This window comes from Schistocerca gregaria, unplaced genomic scaffold (assembly GCF_023897955.1).
Source record: "Schistocerca gregaria isolate iqSchGreg1 unplaced genomic scaffold, iqSchGreg1.2 ptg000336l, whole genome shotgun sequence".
NCBI classification, from domain to species: Eukaryota; Metazoa; Arthropoda; class Insecta; order Orthoptera; family Acrididae; genus Schistocerca; species Schistocerca gregaria.
The window spans coordinates 657,578-677,081 of record NW_026061801.1 but is presented as its reverse complement, the minus strand read 5'-3'; the positions used below and the strand labels follow the sequence as shown (position 1 = coordinate 677,081).

At 42.0% G+C, this 19,504-nt stretch overlaps 1 non-coding gene across 1 annotated transcript; it reads right to left on the bottom strand.

Annotated features, from left to right (window-relative positions):
- Positions 1-203: 203 nt before the first annotated feature.
- Trnat-ugu (transfer RNA threonine (anticodon UGU)) lies at positions 204-278 on the bottom strand. Its single transcript has one exon. It is a non-coding gene; the product is annotated as a tRNA-Thr (tRNA).
- Positions 279-19,504: the final 19,226 nt, after the last annotated feature.

The following is a 19,504-nucleotide window of genomic DNA, read 5'->3' as shown; positions in this document are numbered from 1 at the left end:
GCATGCATTCTGCAGTATGAATCATTTTGAGCACGTGCGACACGGGACGAGTTATCATCTACATCTATATGGATACCCTGCAAAACACATTTAAGTGCCTGGCAAAGGGTTCATCGAATCACCTTCACAACTGATAATTAATTGAAACCCTCAGCTGCCGACAGGTGTTGTTGATATACTTCGATGGGGACAGCTGAAAAGTGTGCCCCTACTGGGACTCGAACCCAGAATCTCCTGCTTACAAGGCAGACGCTCAATCCATCTGAGCCATCGAGGGCACACATGAACAGCACGACTGCAGGAATTTATCCCTCGCACGCTTCCCGTGAGACTCACATCCCCAACCGTCCACAATCCGCATACGTAATGTACTTAATAGGTATTTGTCCATCCACTCATTACTGGCTCACACTAAGGTGACGATTCTCGTAAGAGTTCCGGCAACCTGTGCGCATTCGCACAGACGAAGGTCAATGGCTGGGTAACGTTTAACCATAGATATGAAGATAGTAACTGCTCTCGAAAGAACAGGCGCCACTGACGACCTTGCAACTCTTCTAGAATACATGATAGACCGGCCGATGTGGCCGAGCGGTTGTAGGCGCTTCAGTCGGGAGCCACGCGACCGCTACGGTCGCAGGTTCAAATCCTGCCTCGAGCATGGGTGTGTGTGATGTCCTTAATTTAGTTAGGTTTAAGTCGTTCTAAGTTCTAGGAAACTGATGACCTCAGATGTTAAGTCCCAAAGTGCTCAGAGCCATTTGAACCATCAGTCCCTATGTTTACACACTACTTACAGTAACTTATGCTAAGGACAACACACACACAACCATGCCCGAGGGAGGACTCGAACCTCCAACAGGGGGAGCCGCGCGAACCGTGACAAGGCGTTGGACACATGGCGGGTACCCCGCGCGGCTCATGGCAGCCGTGACACTGCTTCAAACAATGGACTGTAGAAACTTTTGTAAAGCACGGATTAAAAAAAAAAAAACTTTCTGTTCCAAGAGTCTAGACAAGTACACCTTTAAAAAATGCAACTACAAAGAAATTGAATTTTCGAACGTTTTGAATGAGAACCTGTCCTTATGGAACACCGTTGATCAAATGTCACAGGGATTATATACTCAGGTTTCACATGTGGATTAACACTTTCTAATCAATATCCGGAATGAGCAGGGCTTAGAACTTTGAAGAGTTAAATTTCAAGGGCCGTTCTCTTGTATGCAAATAGTTTCACAGTAGAAATTTCTCTAGTTTTATTTATTGATTTATTTATTTATTTTTTGCTGTAGGTAAAGAAGGATAGCATTGTGAGGAGGGGGAAGGGGGGGGGGGGGAGGAATCTTGCATCTCCCACCTTGGAATTCTCAGTACAGAATTTTTATTCATTACGAGATTCTTAGCCACTTGCAGAAGTGATTTCGAGTGATTCTGCAAAACTTTTCCTTTAGCCAATCGTAGCAACTATAGGATTCCGTTCCTGCTGCATGACATGTCTCGGAACTTAAACTGACCAACTCATTTGCATAAAGAGCTAGCTTATCATCCGCTTCTTTACTTCCGTAGACCGTTCATGGTCTGCAAAGAATTTTTTTCTTTAATCGTTTTTTATGTCTTTTATAAACTGCAACACTTTCTAAACTTTCTAAACTTAGCGCCGTTGAAGCATGGTCTTTTACTGAATGATCAAAAAGCAATGCTGACAGCTGGAGTCCAAGGTTTTTGTTAATCAAGCCGTTTGTATTCTTGTGGTGATATCTCCGTACAGTCTTTCATTCCCTAACGCATATTTCTTTATATCTAATTGAGAAGTGAAATACCGGTTTTCATAGATGCAGATTTAAAATATTTTAATATAACGCAATAAATATTTCATTAAAATTTTCATCCCCTTATGCTCGAAGTTCCAAAACCAGAAAAACACGTAGTTTTTAAAAATTGTAACATATTAGCCGAATACGAATTGTCAGATATATTTAGCAATCCTTTCATAATGAACCATTTTCTGAAACATCTCACACCCTTTAGGGGTTGGGTTTTCAAAAACAATTAAACACGTATTCTTCTATTTAGAGCCTAGGAGCCAAATTCAAATCTTCATCCATTTAATTCTAAAAATGCTTTCATAGTGAACTATATCATAAAACATTACATCCCCTATTTCACTCTATTAGTGAGTTAAATTTCCAAAAGCAACGAAACACATTTTTTTTACATCCAACCGAGATGTCAAATACCTATTTTCATAGATGTAGCTATAAAAATGCTTCAGTAGTTCTTTAATAATGATTTATTTTCAAAAAACCTTCACTAATTATTTTATCCCCCAATGGAAGAATTTCGGAAAATGCTAAAAACCTGTTTCTTTTTTGTATCTGACTGAGACACCAAATGTAAATTTTCGTAGTTTTGTAGTTATAGCTTCAATAGGGACATAGGGACATATTTAAAAAAAAAGACTTTCAACCCATGTTTCACCCCCATAGGAGTGAAATTTCGAACAATCTCTTCTTAAATGATGCTTTCAGCGTAAGATTTACACCTTCATCAAATTTCAAGTCCGTATACTTTGCAGGTTGGGCTGGAAGGCTATGGGTCAGTGAAACCTGTGCCCCTATTGCACCTTCTTGGAGGTTGTAGTTCCAAAAACAGTGAAACACGTAGTTTTCAATAACACAATATGCATAGATTTCGCTTTAAAAACTCTTTCGCACTGAAATACTTTCATAAAACATTACATCCTATATTCCACCCTCTTAATCGTTCAATGTATCAAAAACAGGTTTTCATATATTTCATGAAACATTTCATCCTCTGTGATATGGGGTATGGTAGTGACACACCAAAATCACAATAGTAATCCGTTGTAGTTGCTACATATTTTATTACAATCAAAAGCATTATAAAATCACAAGGCCAGATCAGTTGGACAAATAATAAATAAATTTCGTTAAGTGGAACGAGACCCGTAAAACTTGAAATTTGAATATGACTAGGTATATATACTTAGGTAAAGCTTTACTTAAATAGCACAAATGTCCATAAAATTCTTAGCAGAACTCTCACTACTTGCAATCAGGGGAGAAACAGATTAAGCGTAAGAATACAGATATTTAACGTTCGGCTTGCCAACTTTCCTAAACAAAACTGTATAAAAATGACTAAAACAATTAAGGGGGTCCTTTAATTTTGACTAAACGGACCTTCAAATTTACTTACTCAGTTGATTAATCAACAATATTCTTAGAATGATTACAACTAGAACATGACTATATGACAATACCCTTAAAATAAGGTTGCTTCAATATTTCGTGTGAATTGGCGATAGACGCGAGCAGACCAAGGATTCAAATCAATACAAGAGATCCACGAGGCAGAGAATGACATAGAAATATACTCAACATGGCAATGCAATTGAACTTTGGATGCTATAGTTCAGCACCGGAAAGATGGAATCACGCAAAAGTGACAACATAACCCAAGATGTAAAGGAGAGGACATGGCCTCAAATATCTCTCTGCCGCCGTGGTGCTCTGCTCCCAGTATGCTAGCGTCGACCGCTGCCAGTTATCTCTAACACAACACACATCAAGAGCAGACAATTTTCTGAGACATAAACTACACAACCCTATCTGGAGAACAGGTGAGCAATACAACTGGACTGAAACCAATGAGCCTCCGTGAGTTACTTGGCCAGTGCCAGCCCTTAAACTTTGATTAATAAGATCGCTAAAAATCATACCGAAGTTAAGATGACGAGACTTATCTCCAGGTTCGCCATATTAGTGGCAGAGACAATGAATTGGCGACGCTCTTATCCGTATGTTCGCGGCAGAGTCTGGGGAAGGCAAGGGCCACGTGGAGCCGGATCTGGGGGTCAATTTCCTTCTCTCCGAGACACCCGGCTTCTTCTGCGACTTAGCCGGCAAACAGGCCGAGGACCCCGGGTGGGGACCGATTCGGCAGCAGTTGGCGGATGGCGTGGTCTTCGGGGGGTGGTGTGGGGGGGGGGGTGTCTTGTGTAAAGGGGAAGACAACCGTGGTGAAGGGAAGGTCTGTATTCCACAGGAACGAGTTAGCATGGCACTCAGATATTTCCACGATTCGGCGGTAGGGGATCATTTGGGGTTCTACAAGACCTTGAACAGAGTTCGGGAACACATGTTTTGGCCCAACCTATATGGCGATGGCATGCGATTTGTTGGCAATTGTGTCCAGTGTAAGCGCGGTAAGCCCGATGTTGGGCCGCACAGAGAACTACTACAGTCGGTTAGCGAGCAGTGTCCTCTGGACCGCGACTCAAAGATCGAAACATCGATCGACGAAAACTGGCGCCAGAAACGCACCACCTCACTCTATTTCATCCCCTTAGGGGTTGAACTTCCAAAAACACGAAAATACGTATTTTCTTATTTGTAACCTTGAAGTCAAATACCAATTTTCGTAGATATAGCCTTAAAAATACTTCCATAGTCCTTCCATAATTTTTTATCTCAAGATAAAATGTTCACCTACTATTTCACCTCATAGAGGTTAAATTCCCAATAATACTGGAACACATATTTCTTTATTTCTGACCTAGAAACCAGATACAAATTTTCGTCTGCCTAGCTTCAAAATTACCTTAATAGCTACATGTTTCAGAAATCCTTTCATTTCCTGTGTATCCCCCTTAGAGGTGGAATTTCGAAATATGCAGTATAAGCGGTATAAGATCAACAACCTTTCCAAATCTCAAGGTTTATTTTCCTTGGCGGTCTGGACTGTGTGAATTTCATAGTAATGGCCTCCACACACACACACACACACGCACACACACACACACACACACACACACACACACACACACACACACACACACACCACTAACAATGCCACCACCACCTCCTGGGGAAATTTCTGCAGACGCCCTTGTTCCACTGCAGTCATATTTTGCCGACGACCTACATTTAGCAGCGTGGGAGGGATAGTGTCGTGCAACAGACAGTATACTCAGTAGACAACGAACTGTTCGTTGTGAAATCAGGGACATAGGAACCGAGACTGACACAGAAGGTGCTGAAGGTGAAGCACACTAGACTCGTGTCTACCACGGCTTCAAATAGTATCGATTTACTATGAACGGAAGTTCCGAAAAGTGAGCAAGTAATTTTACAGTAAATTCAGTACCGATGGTGAGGATATACAACGAAAAACATTTCTATAATATTTCAGAAATAATGAAACATTCCACTCAAGTCGCGCGGCAGAAAACGCAATGGATATGCTTGCACTTAAGACGGAAGGCCCCACGTGCTTACGCACGCTTACGACAGATCGCAAAATTCGGCAGTAGGCGTAAGCCAACCTCTTGTGCTGCCATCTGTTATTGATGCCAGGCATCAAGGTCTCAGTAGTACGACCATCCACTGGAGAGTAGTTGCTTTATAAGTACTCCGTCTTCAGGCCACGAGTGACCTACTGGGACAGCACCATCCGACCGCCGTGTCATCATCCGTGGAGGATGTGAACAGGAGGGGCGGGGATCAGCACACTGTTCTCCCGGTCGTTATGATGGTTTTCTTTGACCGGAGCCGCTACTATTGGGTCGAGTAGCTCCTCGATTGGCATCATGAGGCGGCCTGGATGATCACCCATCCAAGTGCCTTCAACGCCCGACAACGCACTTAACTTCGGTGATCTCACGTGAACCGATGCAACCTCCGCGGCAAGTCCGTTGCTGCAGATATTTTAGAGTAGTTGTTACGTTTCATAATTATCTAGTTTACGGGGAAAATGTAAAAAAGGCGATTGTCACCGAAGCTACAACTAATCTGAATTTCTGGTTAGTTATCAAGTGGTCTTATGTGCAAGCCTGATTTTTTCATCCTTTGCGGTGGGAATGATTCAAACCCGTCATGTTCTTCTTATGAGGTGTTCTATTTATTTTGCACACAATGATCGTTTGTAGTTGTGTTGAGTTACCACCTTGATAAATTTTTGGATGGCGCACGTATCATAACTGAGATCTGCGCTTGCGCTTAATGGCTGAAGGTCAATTAGCGTAATGAGTAGTAGCGAATGTTATAGTAACATGTTTGTAAATTATTTCAGGTAAATTACCTTAGTAGTGTAATATTATCAGTATACCAGTACAGTATGTAGGCCAATTACGTTAGTCATGGAATACTATCCGTATAAGACTATGTCACCTTGATGTCCCGGAATTTGCTTCAATTTTGGAATCCACGAAAGAACTGGAAATTTTCCTTTACACAGCTTTCCATATAATTTCTATTACAGTGATTCAGTCTTGTCTGTCAGTCGACTTTTCTGACTGTGAAATAAATTCTATCGCTCATGTGCTTATTACCTCTTCGTGTTTCCATTTGCCGATATTGCGCATAAACACATACATATCTCAACGTTGCTATGTACATTGATGGAACGACACACTTTTCTGTGGCGACACTGCAGTTTAGAGATAGAAAAACCGATCAGTTAAAACGACATGGGTATTTTAGTTCTGAATAACCGATGTCTTTCGGTATTTGTTTGCTCTCGGTTATAACAAGTATCTTTTTATATTTTCCTGATAACCACGTAAAAACAGATATACCAATTAGCCACAGTTGTCGTAGTAAAATTTTTAGTTTTCAAATAAACCTTTTTTAAAAAAGACGAGTAATTTTTATTCGTAAGATTTCCATAGCTCTGAGATACTGCGTTATTACAGAAAAAATGGGAAAAGTGATGTATGCCACTTTAATAACACTGCTGATAGAAACGAGCAACAAGTGAATTGGTCCAACATTGCCGAGACAATACTGTGCCTGTTATACAAGCAGTGCGCGAGAATGGACGCAGTTTCTCGCTGTTGTCGAACGTCAGTTGTAACACAGAATGGCACCATCTGGAAGCCTGGAAGTATTTTACGATATGCAGTACAAGTGAAGCACAATGGTCGATTTGGTCGACTTGCGACATCATACAAGGAAAAAAGTTAAAATTTTACAAATCATTCATAGTTCGGGATAAAAATAGAAAGTGCCTGATCTGCTGCCTGTGTCTACGTTATCTGCTTTTAGCCGTTAACAGAGAAATTAAAACGAAAAAGAGAGTTCTCCTGCCGCAGTTTTCACTCTTTATCGCTGGATTATACGTAATGCCCGCATAGTGCTGTGATAACCGATTTAAATATAATTTTTGAGCAGAGTTCTAAAAACTAAAATCAGTAGGATAATACTGGCAGTTTTCTGTGGTATAGAAGTACTCGCTATATTTTGAGAGAAACAGCGAACAGCGGACAAAGTTTTATTGGACTATTTAATTTAAAGAAATTAGAATTATATTAATACCGTCAGTTGCTCACGGGCGTTGATAAATATCAACGTGGACAAGTGAAAATGTGTGCCACGACCGGGACTCGAACCCGGGATCTATTGCTAAAATGAGAGACGCTCTATGCATCTAGGCCACCGAGGGCACAGTGTATGGTTCGACTGCAGGGACTATCTCGCGCACGCCTCCTGCGAGACTCACATTCTTACCTTGAATGTCCATACACTACAGTCGTAGAGTCCCACTCCAACACACTCATTCCTCGTGGAAGACATGTCCATATCCATATAAGTATATGGTTCTGGCAACACCAGCCATGACCTTCTTCTGTGAAGATGCACAAGTATTCCCCGAACTGTTACGGGACTTGGTAAGAATGTGTTCCACGAGTAATGAATGTGTTGGTGTGGGACACTACGAATGTAGTGCGTGGACATGGAAGGTGAGAATGTGAGTCTCGCGGGAAGCGTGCGCGAGATAGTACCTGCAGTCACACTATCGTCTGTGCCCTCGGTGGCTCAGATGGGCAGAGAGCCTGCCATGTAAGCAGGAGATCCCGGGTTCGAGTCCCAGACAGGCACACATTGTCACCTGTCCCCGTTGATATATATCGACACCCGTGAGCAGCAGACGGTATTAATATAATTCTAATTTGGTTCTGGACGGCTGCAGGTCATCGTAAATGTATTTGACGTTTAGATTCCATTTATCAAGAAACTGAGAAAGTAAAAATTTCTATCTTTGTTTGATTTCTACGTTTACAAGAGGAAATAATGTAAATAAAATACTGAAAATCGGTTATTACAAGAACTGGTATTGTGACGGGCTTTAACAATTAGGTTAAAGTGAGGCTGGGAAACTGATAAGAGCCGAAAACCAGTTGTTTGAGCGATAACCGACATTCCCACTGCTGTTGTGAGTGGTAAGATTGACGCGCAAGGACATCTAGAACAGTTTCTCAGAAAGGTTACTGCAACTCTGATGTTCTCAAAATAAACGGGCCAGCCATTGGCGTCCGCGAGGGGGAAGGGGAGGGGGAGGGGAAGAGGTGGGGAGGGGAGGATAGGCAAAAGGGCACTTTCACCCGTCGCCCCTAACCATCCTTGGAATCTGGAGTAAAGAGTTTTTATTCATTACAGTATACTCATACTCTTCCAGATAAGAATTCTCCACAATACTGCTAAACCTTAGCTTTGACCAGTTGTAGCGCTTATAGAGTTAGGGTCTTGTAGCTTGATGCACCTCGTAACTGACCAGCTGATTTGTACACAGAGTGCCAGTCTCAGAATCATGCACTCCAGCCCCGACGCGCCTTCCCCCCTCCCCACCACTGGAAATATTTCTGCAGACTCCAGTCTGCCACTGTGCATATATTTTGATAACATCCTGGTTTTAATAGCATCGAAGGAACAGCATTGTGGAGTAAAGGGTAGACCTAACACAGACCACACCATTCACAATGAAACGCATCACTTAGTAGATGGTGAAGTACTTTGAAGCTAGCCAGATAGAAACAGAACCTCCTGGCACTGTATCTAACCCAAATTCTAATCTTACAATAATCTCTTGTATGTACCTACCACGCCCTCAAAGAGCCAACGATTTACTATTATCAAAAGTTCCGAAAAATGAGGAAGAAATTGACCCACACTTTTTTCCGTTGTTCATTATTTCGATTACCCCATAAAGGGAATGGACTTGTAGCCACAGGTTACACAAGCGATAAATGGTTTAAAATACATAAAAAGAGATGACAATAGGAAACGATTTTTAAAAACACAATGATGCGGCTTTTACGATTTTTACAGGAAAAAAAATGGATGACAAAATAAAGGTTTTTCAAAAATATGCTGGTGGACAATATTGGGGATTTTTTATCTTTATAGATGACTAGCGGAAAAGCTTGGTGTTGACCAGGCATTTATTTACAGCTGTGCGTCCACGTCCGTACTATGCAGCGTCTGGCCTTGTCCTGAGTTTTTATGACGTATCTCCTGAAACATGTGTCGTACAATGATATAATTTTGTAGGTGCATTCAGCGTCATATGCGGATACTGTCTGCAAAATTTATTGCGAATATAGTAGCAAAGAAGTAACAAATTTAAATGTCACGAATGCTGTGATCCCCACACACTTGGGTGCAACCAATGTACACAGGATGCTTGGCTCGATCATTATGGCTACCATCACCGCTGGTCGAAATTGGACCAGCTGTGTCGACGTAGTGAAAATATAAATGTGCATAACATGGTAAACGTCCATTCTTTCTAGCCATCAGACCTGATCTACGATCAAAAATATCATGTAAAAGTGGTAGGGGCAACGGCCTTGCCGCAGTGGATACACCGGTTCCCGTCAGATCACTGAAGTTTAGCACTTTCGTGCGTGGTCGGCACTTGGATGGGTGACCATCCGGGCCGCTATGCGCTGTTTCCATTTTTCTGGTTGCACTCAGCCTTGCGATGCCAATTGAGGAACTACTCGACCGAATAGTAGCGGCTCCAGTCAAAGGAAACTACCACAACGAGTGGGAGAGCCAGCTCCTCCTCCACCCTCAGTGAGAATGACGTGGCGGTCGGATGGTCCTGATTGGCCACTTGTGGCCTGAACACGGAGTGCTTTCTTAAAGGAGTGCTCCCTACATAAAACTGACTGTCTTGACTCAGGGACTGTCCACGGTAAATGCTGCATTGGACCTACGAATACTATTAAAATAACGGTTTGAGTTCTCTTTAGTTGTCCAATCATCTGAAGTGAGTCCTTATTGAAGTAAGCTGAAAAATAGATTTTATGTTAATGGCGGATAAATTTTATGTTAATGGCGGCAAATTAACTTTACCCTAATGGCACACAAGGTCAATGCCGTTCTATCACGTAAAGTATTCTCAGATCGAAATGTTTTGCATTACCAAATCTCCAATGTAGATCCATCATACCGCAATTATAATTCTCAAAATAATTTGGAGCTACGTTCAATGCATATTTAAATGCATCTTTCAAAACAATACCAGAATTCTCATTAGATCATCATTATCAGTGCCTAGAGTATTCCTATTATTTCGTCTACCAAAAACCGCGTCTCACTATGGCTTTTTCAGTACGCTGTTTTGTTTTCCACTGCTGACAATAGAAACGATCTGGCAGATGTGACATTGTAGATGTCCAGTATGCGTGTCTTAATGCAAATAAACCGTCTGGAACATTTACCCTTGAACCTCCCTAGAATGGGATTTCATGGAACGTTATTACTTTCCTGTGTCCATTTCTATCACACCAGCTGATCGCCACGACTGGGGAGAGTGAGGAGGGGGTGGGGTGAAAGTTGGCAGCACTTTGAGTGGCAGAAACCTCACGTTTCCGTCATTTGTTTTCATAATGACGTAGTGCCAATTCGTCACATTGGACGCTTTTCTCTCGGAAACGTTTACATTCATCGTCTGGATATCAATGTCGCCTTCTGAGGTATGCAGTCGCACCACTCTGTACGAAATAGGTTCTAAGCTGATGCAGTCGACAAGTAACGTCGAAATATATCGTCACCTCGAAATATATCGACACCTCGAAATAAATCCACACCCAGAAATAAATAGCCAACCCGAAATAAATCGCAACCTCGAAATAAATCGACACCATGAAAAAAATCGAAACTTCGAAATAAATCGACACCTCCAAAAGACAGCTACATCGAAATGATTCGATATCCCGAAATATATCAACATCCATACGCATTTCAGCTTACCATATAGATCGATATCTCGAATCTCACAGACCTCTCGAGATAAATCGAGGTATAGAAATATATCGATATCTTGAAATATATTGGTACCTAGTAATATAAAGATATCTCTAAAAATACAATATCTAGAAATTTATGGATTACTTGAGATATAGAGGTTTCTTGAAATATATCGATATCTCGAAAGGAATCGATATCTGAAGTACACCGATACATGGAAATATATCGATAGCTCGAAATAAACAGACAACCCGATTTGTTTCGGTATATCAAACTAAATCGATATCTCGACATAAACGGATACTTCGAAATCAATTGATACCTCGAAATAAATGGATGCCTCAATATAGATAGATATCTCGAAATAAATCGACATCTCGATATAATGAGTGCTTCGACAGAAGTCGATATATCGAAATGAATCGATAATGGGAAAGAATGGACGTCTTGAAAAAAATCTGTACCCCTAAGAAAACGATTCTCGAAATAAATAGGTATATCGAAATATATCGCTATCTCGATAAATACCGATATCTAGTGGTCGGATATATGTTTCAAGTTGACTTGACATATCAGTATAGTTCGATATACATCAAAATACTTTGGATTTTCAATATACCGATAGATTTCTAGACCTCGGGGAAAAAATCGCCGATCCGACCTCAGTGCAAAAACGCAGACCTAGGGAAAAAACGCCGACCTCGGGGAAAAACGCAGACCTCGAGGGAAAAACGTCGACCTCGGGGTAAAACGCCGACCTCGTGGGAAAACGCCGACCTTCGGAAAACTGCCGACCTCAGGAAAAATCCAGTTCCATTAATTTACACAGACACTAATGTATGTCACCATTAGGTTCTCAAAATACAACCAAATTCCTGGTATTTATCACCTCACACAAAAAGTGGTCGTGACAGAAAAGTCTCGTTCTTTAGAAAGTTTAGAATGAGATGTTCTAAATATTGCAGTTTATCCATTTACAATAATCTACAAGCACTGCACAATGAGAAGAGACTGTCAACCACAGCACTTTGAAATAGTGGACAGCCAGGAAGACAGAGGTTGCATTGCTGTTTCTAATCCTCTGGTGCTTGAGATTTAGAATCCAGGATTGCCTCGAATGAGAACAGCAATAATGGATGTCCTGCACCAGTGTAGAACTTACTCTGGAACTCCACAGAAAATCACAAGGCACAATTATATCACATCATTCTCAGCAAACTACAGAAGCCTCTAATGGACGTAACAACGTTGTCACCTCCTTCACCAGTGAAAGATCTTAGTAGCTATTGAGTCAAGAGTAGGTGGCCAATTAATAATTTGTTGTTCAAAGCTAACTTCAGTGTATATGGGAATACTCAGTGGACATCTTTAACCATCATATTTTACTGTCTAAGATATGTCAACTTCCCAGACTATAAGTATAAGCAGAGCTTGGTCTTTCCCAATCCGAGATTGTTTAGAATGGGTATCAAGGGAATCAGATCCACTGGGCATTTAGAGCAACCTGCTTTAAACAATATGAGCAGGCAGTAGACACAGACACAGAATTTGGAATTTCTCTGTGAAGTGGTTACCTTCATCGTCTGAAAACTTATGTTGTGTGCTGCGCTATGTGGAGGTACTAATAGCAACACAGTAAAACACAGAAGAAGCTTATAAGTTGATGTAATCAGCCAGTAAGAAGCAGTAAACTTTAAGTTTTAGTAATCGATTATTGACTTATTATCCGGCTTTGGTGCCTTGACAATACCGACGACCTTAAGATTTTGCATGAAGAGAGGCCTAAAAGCCACGTTACACGAGAGAATGTGAAAAGTGTTCATATGTAGTAAAAACCTAAGAAATAAGCCCGTTTTCGTCATTTGCTATCAAATCGACGTATTGCCAGAGCGTTACATTGGCAGCTTTTCTCTCTGAAACGGTTACATTTATCGTCTGCAAACTTATGTCGCGTGCTAAGGAATGCAGAGACACTAAAAACAACACAGTAGAACATAGAGGAAGCTTCTAGGTTGATGTAATTAGCCCGTAGGAAACAGTACAATTCAGGTTTTAGTTATCGATTAGTTGGGAGCTCCAATGTTAGGCGCGTAATGGGGCCCCTTAGGGATACGGCGGCTAAGGAGGGGAAGAAATCCAGTGTGCACTTCGTGTGCATTCCGGGAGGAGTCATTCCTGATGTGGAAAGGGTCCTTCCGGATGCCATGAAGAGCACAGGGTGCAGCCAGCTGCAGGTGGTGGCACATGTCGGCACTAATGACGTGTGTCGCTTTGGATCTGAGGAAATTCTCTCTGGATTCCAGCGGCTATCTGATTTGGTGAAGGCTGCCGGTCTTTCTTACGAGATGAAGGCAGAGCTGACCATCTCCAGCATCGTTGAGAAAACCGACTGCGGACCTTTGGTGCAGAGCCGGATGGAGGGTCTGAATCAGAGGCTCAGACGGTTTTGCAACCTTATTGGCTGCAGATTCATTGACTTGTGCCATAGGCTGGTGGGGTTTCGGGTTCCGCTGAATAGGTCAGGAGTTCACTACACTCAGCTGGCGGCTACACGGGTAGCGGAGGCTGTGCGGCGTGGACTGGGCGGTTTTTTAGGTTAGAAGGCCTCGGGAAAGTGCGGGATGGGCTGCAATGTCAAAGGGTGCTTGGCAATTACAGGACGTGCTTGGATCAAGGAACAGTCGGAATTATAGTTGCAAATTGTTGTAGTTGCGCTGGAAAAGTCCCTGAGCTTCAAGCGCTAATAGAAAGCACAGAAGCTGATATCGTTATAGGTACAGAAAGCTGGCTAAAGCCTGAAATAAGTTCTGCAGAAATTTTTACGAAGTCTCAGACGGTGTTCAGGAAAGATAGATTAGGCAGAATTGGTGGTGGAGTGTTTGTGTCTGTCAGTAGTGGTTTATCTTGTAGTGAAGTCGAAGTAGATACTCCGTGTGAATTGGTGTGGGTGGAGGTTATACTTAAAAGCCGAATTAAGTTAATAATTAGCTCCTTCTACCGACCCCCAGACTCCGATGATACAGTCGCGGAACAGTTCAGAGAAAGTTTGAGTCTCGTAACAAATAAATACCCAACTCATACGGTTATAGTTGGTGGGGATTTCAACCTACCCTCGGTATGTTGGCAAAAATACTTGTTCAAAACCGGTGGTAGGCAGAAAACGTCTTCCGAGATTGTCCTAAATGCATTCTCCGAAAATTATTTCGAGCAGTTAGTCCACGAACCCACGCGAATTGTAAATGGTTGCGAAACACACTTGACCTCTTGACCACAAACAATCCAGAGCTGATAGAGAGCATCATGACTGATACAGGGATTAGTGATCACAAGGTCATTGTAGCTAGGCTCAATACCATTTCTTCCAAATCCATCAGAAACAAACGCAAAATAATTTTATTTAAAAAAGCGGATAAAGTGCCACTAGAAGCCTTCCTAAAAGACAATTTCCATTCCTTCCGAACTGACTATGCGAATGTAGACGAGATGTGGCTCAAATTCAAAGACATAGTAGCAACAGCAATTGAGATATTCATACCTCATAAATTGGTAAGCGATGGAACGGATCCCCCGTGGTACACAAAAAAAGTCCGAACGCTGTTGCAGAGGCAACGGAAAAAACATGCGAAGTTCAGAAGAACGCGAAATCCCGAAGATGGGCTAAAATTTACAGACGCGCGAAATTTGGCACGTACTTCGATGCGAGATGCCTTTAATAGGTTCCACAACGAAACATCGTCTCGAAATTTGGTAGAAAATCCGAAGAAATTCTGGTCGTATGTAAAGTAGACAAGCGGCAAGACGCAGTCAATACCTTCGCTGCGCAGTGCCGATTGTACTGTTATCGACGACTGTGCTGCTAAAGCGGAGTTATTGAACGCAGTTTTCCGAAATTCCTTCACCAGGGAAGACGAATGGAATATTCCAGAATTTGAAACACGAACATCTGCTAGCATGAGTTTCTTAGAAGTAGATACCTTAGGGGTTGCGAAGCAACTCAAATCGCTTGATACGGGCAAGTCTTCAGGTCCAGATTGTATACCGATTAGGTTCCTTTCAGATTACGCTGATACTATAGCTCCCTACTTAGCACTCATATACAACCGCTCGCTCACCGATAGATCTATACCTACAGATTGGAAAATTGCGCAGGTCGCACCAGTGTTCAAGAAGGGTAGTAGGAGTAATCCATTTAACTACAGACCTATATCATTGACGTCGGTTTGCAGTAGGGTTTTGGAGCATATACTGTATTCAAACATTATGAATCACCTCGAAGGGAACGATCTATTGACACGTAATCAGCATGGCTTCAGAAAACATCGCTCTTGTGCAACGCAGCTAGCTCTTTATTCGCACGAAGTAATGGCCGCTATCGACAGGGGATCTCAAGTTGATTCCGTATTTCCAGATTTCCGGAAAGCTTTTGACACCGTTCCCCATAAGCGACTTCTAATCAAGCTGCGGAGCTATGGGGTATCGTGTCAGTTGTGCGACTGGATTCGTGATTTCCTGTCAGGAAGGTCGCAGTTCGTAGTAATAGATGGCAAATCATCGAGTAAAACTAAAGTGATATCAGGTGTTCCCCAGGGAAGCGTCCTGGGACCTCTACTGTTCCTGATCTATATAAATGACCTGGGTGACAATCTGAGCAGTTCTCTTAGACTGTTCGCAGATGATGCTGTAATTTAACGTCTAGTAAGGTCATCCGAAGACCAGTATCAGCTGCAAAGCGATTTAGAAAAGATTGCTGTATGGTTTGTCAGGTGGCAGCTGACGCTAAATAACGGAAAGTGTGAGATGATCCACATGAGATCCAAAAGAAATCCGTTGGAATTCGATTACTCGATAAATAGTACAATTCTCAAGGCTGTCAATTCAACTAAGTACCTGGGTGTTAAAATTACGAACAACTTCAATTGGAAGGACCACATAGATAATATTGTCGGGAGGGCCAGCCAAAGGTTGCGTTTCATTGGCAGGACACTTAGAAGATGCAAGAAGTCCACTAAAGAGACAGTTTACACTACACTCGTTCGTCCTCTGTTAGAATATTGCTGCGCGGTGTGGGATCCTTACCAGGTGGGATTGACGGAGGACATCGAAAGGGTGCAAAAACGGGCAGCTCGTTTTGTATTATCGCGTTATAGGGGAGAGAGTGTGGCAGATATGATACACGAGTTGGGATGGAAGTCATTACAGCATAGACGTTTTTCGTCATGGCGAGACCTTTTTACGAAATTTCAGTCACCAACTTTCTCTTCCGAATGCGAAAATATTTTGTTGAGCCCAACCTACATAGGTAGGAATGATCATCAAAATAAAATAAGAGAAATCAGAGCTCGAACAGAAAGGTTTAGCTGTTCGTTTTTCCCGCTCGCTGTTCGGGAGTGGAACAGTAGGAGATAGTATGATTGTGGTTCGATGAACCCTCTGAAAAGCACTTAAATGTGAATTGCAGAGTAGTCATGTAGATGTAGATGTAGATGATTTATTAGCCGGCTTTGGTGCCAGTGAAATAACCGACTACCTTAAGATTTGGCATTAAACAAGGTCTGGCAGCCACGTTACACGAGAGAATGTGAAAAGTGTTCATATGTACTAAAAACCAAGGAAATCCGCACGTTTTCACATCTGCTTTCGAATCCACGTAATGCCAGATCGTCACATTGGCCGTTTCCTCTCTGAAACGGTTACATTTATTGTTTGCATAGCTATGTAGCGTGCTGCTGTTTGCGGAGACACTAAAAGCACTATAGTAAAACACAGAAGAAGCTTTTAATTTGGTGTAATAGCCAGTAAGAAGCAGTACAATTCAAGTTTTAGTTATCGATTATTGAATTTTTAGCCGGCTTTGGTGCCTTGGACATGAGCTAGGACATTAAGATTTGGCATGAAGGGAGGTCTGGCAGCCACGTTGCACGGGAGAAAGTGAGAAGTTTTTATGTGCAGTAAAAACCTAAGAAATCCGCCCGTTTTCGTCATCTGCATTCGAATCGACGTAATGCCAGATCGTCACATTGGCCGTTTTCCCTCTGAAACGGTTACATTTATCGTGTGCAAACTTATGTCGCGTGCTGCGGTATGCGGAGACACTGAAAGCACCATAGTAGAACACAGAAGAAGCTTCTAAGTTGACGTAATAGCCAGTAAGCAACTGTACAATTGAAGTATTAGTTATCGATTAGTGAATTTTTAGAAGGCTTTAGTGCATTCGACATGAGCTAGGACCTTACGATTTAGTATGAAGGGAGGTCTATGAGCCATATCGCACGGGAGAATGTGAAAAGTGTTCACATCTAGTAAAAACCTGAGAAATCCGCCCGTTATCGTCATTTGCTATCGAATCGAATTAATGCCAGATCGTCACATTTTCCGCTCTTTTTTCTGAAACGGTTACATTTATCGTGTGCAAAGCTATGTCGCGTGCTGCGGTATGCGGAGACACTAAATACACCATAGTAGAACACAGAAGAAGCTTCTAAGTTCATGTAATACCCAGTAAGAAGCAGTACAATTCAAGTATTAGCTTTCGATTATTGACTTTTTAGCCGGCTTTGGTGCCTTGGACATGAGCTTGGACCTTAAGGACTAGCAGAAGCGTTGCACGGGATAATGTGAAAAGTCATCTTATGTAGTAAAAACCTGAGATATCCGTCCGTTTTCGTCATTTGTTATCAAATCGACTTAAAGCCAGATTGTTACATTGGCCGCTCTTCTCTCTGAAACGGTTACATTTATCGTCTGCAAACTTATGTTGCGTGCTAAGGAATGCGGAGACACTAAAAACAACACAGTAGAACACAGAAGACGCTTCTAGGTTGATGAAATTAGCCCTTAGGAAACAGTACAATTCAGGTTTTAGTTATCGATTATTGATTTATTAGCCGGCTTTGGTGCCAGTGAAATGACCGACTACCGTAAAATTTGGCATTAATCAAGGTCTGATGAGCCACGTTACACGAGAGAATGTGAAAAGTGTTCATATGTACTAAAAACCTAAGAAATCCGCCCGTTTTCGTCATTTTTTATCGTGTCGACTTAAAGCCAGATCGTCACATTGGCCGGTCTTCTCTCTAAAACGGTTACATTCATCGTGTGCAAAGCTATGTCGCGTGCTGCGGAATGCGGAGACACTAAAGCCACGATAGTAGAACACAGAAGAAGTTTCTAAGTTGACGTAATAACCAGTAAGAAGCAGTCAAATTCAAGTTTTAGTTATTGATTAATGACTTTTTAGCCGGCATTGGTGCCTTGTACATGCGCTAGAATCTTATGATTTTGCATGAAGGAAGGTCTATCAGCCACATCGCACAGGAGAATGTGGAAAGTGTTCACATCTAGCAAAAACCTGAGAAATTCGCATGTTTTCGTCATTTGCAATCGAATCGACATAATGCCAGATCGAATATTGGCAGCTCTTCTCTCTGAAACGGTTACATTTATCGTGTGCAAAGCTATGTCGCGTGCTGCGGTATACGGAGACACTAAAAGCACCAAAATAGTGCACAGAAGAAGTTTCTAAGTTTATGTAATAGCCAGTAAGAAGCAGTACAATTCAAGTTTCAGTTGTCGAATACTGTCATTTTAGCCTTCTTTGGTACCTTGGACACGAGCAAGGACCTTACGATTTTGCATAAATGGAGGACTAGCAGCTGCGTTGCACGCGAGAATGTGAAAAGTGTTCATACGTAGTAAAAACCTGAGATATCCGTCCGTTTTCGTCATTTGTTATCATATCGACTTAAAGCCAGATCGTTACATTGGCCGCTCTTCTCTCTGAAACGGTTTCATTTATCGCTTGCAAAGCCATGTCGCGTGCTGCGTGCCGCGTTGCTATTGAGATTGTGAAAAGTGTTCATATGTACTAAAAACATGAGAAATCCGTCCGTTTTCGTCATTTGTTATCGAATCGACTTAAAGCCAGATCGTCACATTGGCCGCTCTTCTCTCTGAAACGGTTTTATTTATAGTCTGCAAAGCTATGTCGCGTGCTGAGGTATGCGGAGACACTAAAAGCACCATAGTAGAACACACGTGAAGTTTCTAAGCTGATGTAGAAGCCAGTAAGAAGAAGTATAATTCAAGTTTTAGTTATCGATTATTGACTTTTTAGCCGGCTTTGGTGCCTTGGGCATGAGCTAGGACCTTAAAATTTTGCATGAAAGGAGGACTAGCAGCCTTGTTGCAAGGAAGAATGTGAAAAGTGTTCTTATGGAGTAAAAACCTGAGATATCGGTCCGGTTTCGTCATTTGTTATCAAATCGACTTGAAGCCAGATTGTTACATTGGCCGCTCTTCTCTCTGAAACCATTAAATTTATTGTCTGCAAAGGTATGTCGCTTGCTGCAGTATACGGAGACACTAAAAGCACCATAGTAGAACACAGAAGTAGCTTCTAAGTTGATGTAATAGCCAGTAATATGTAGTACAATTCACATTTTAGT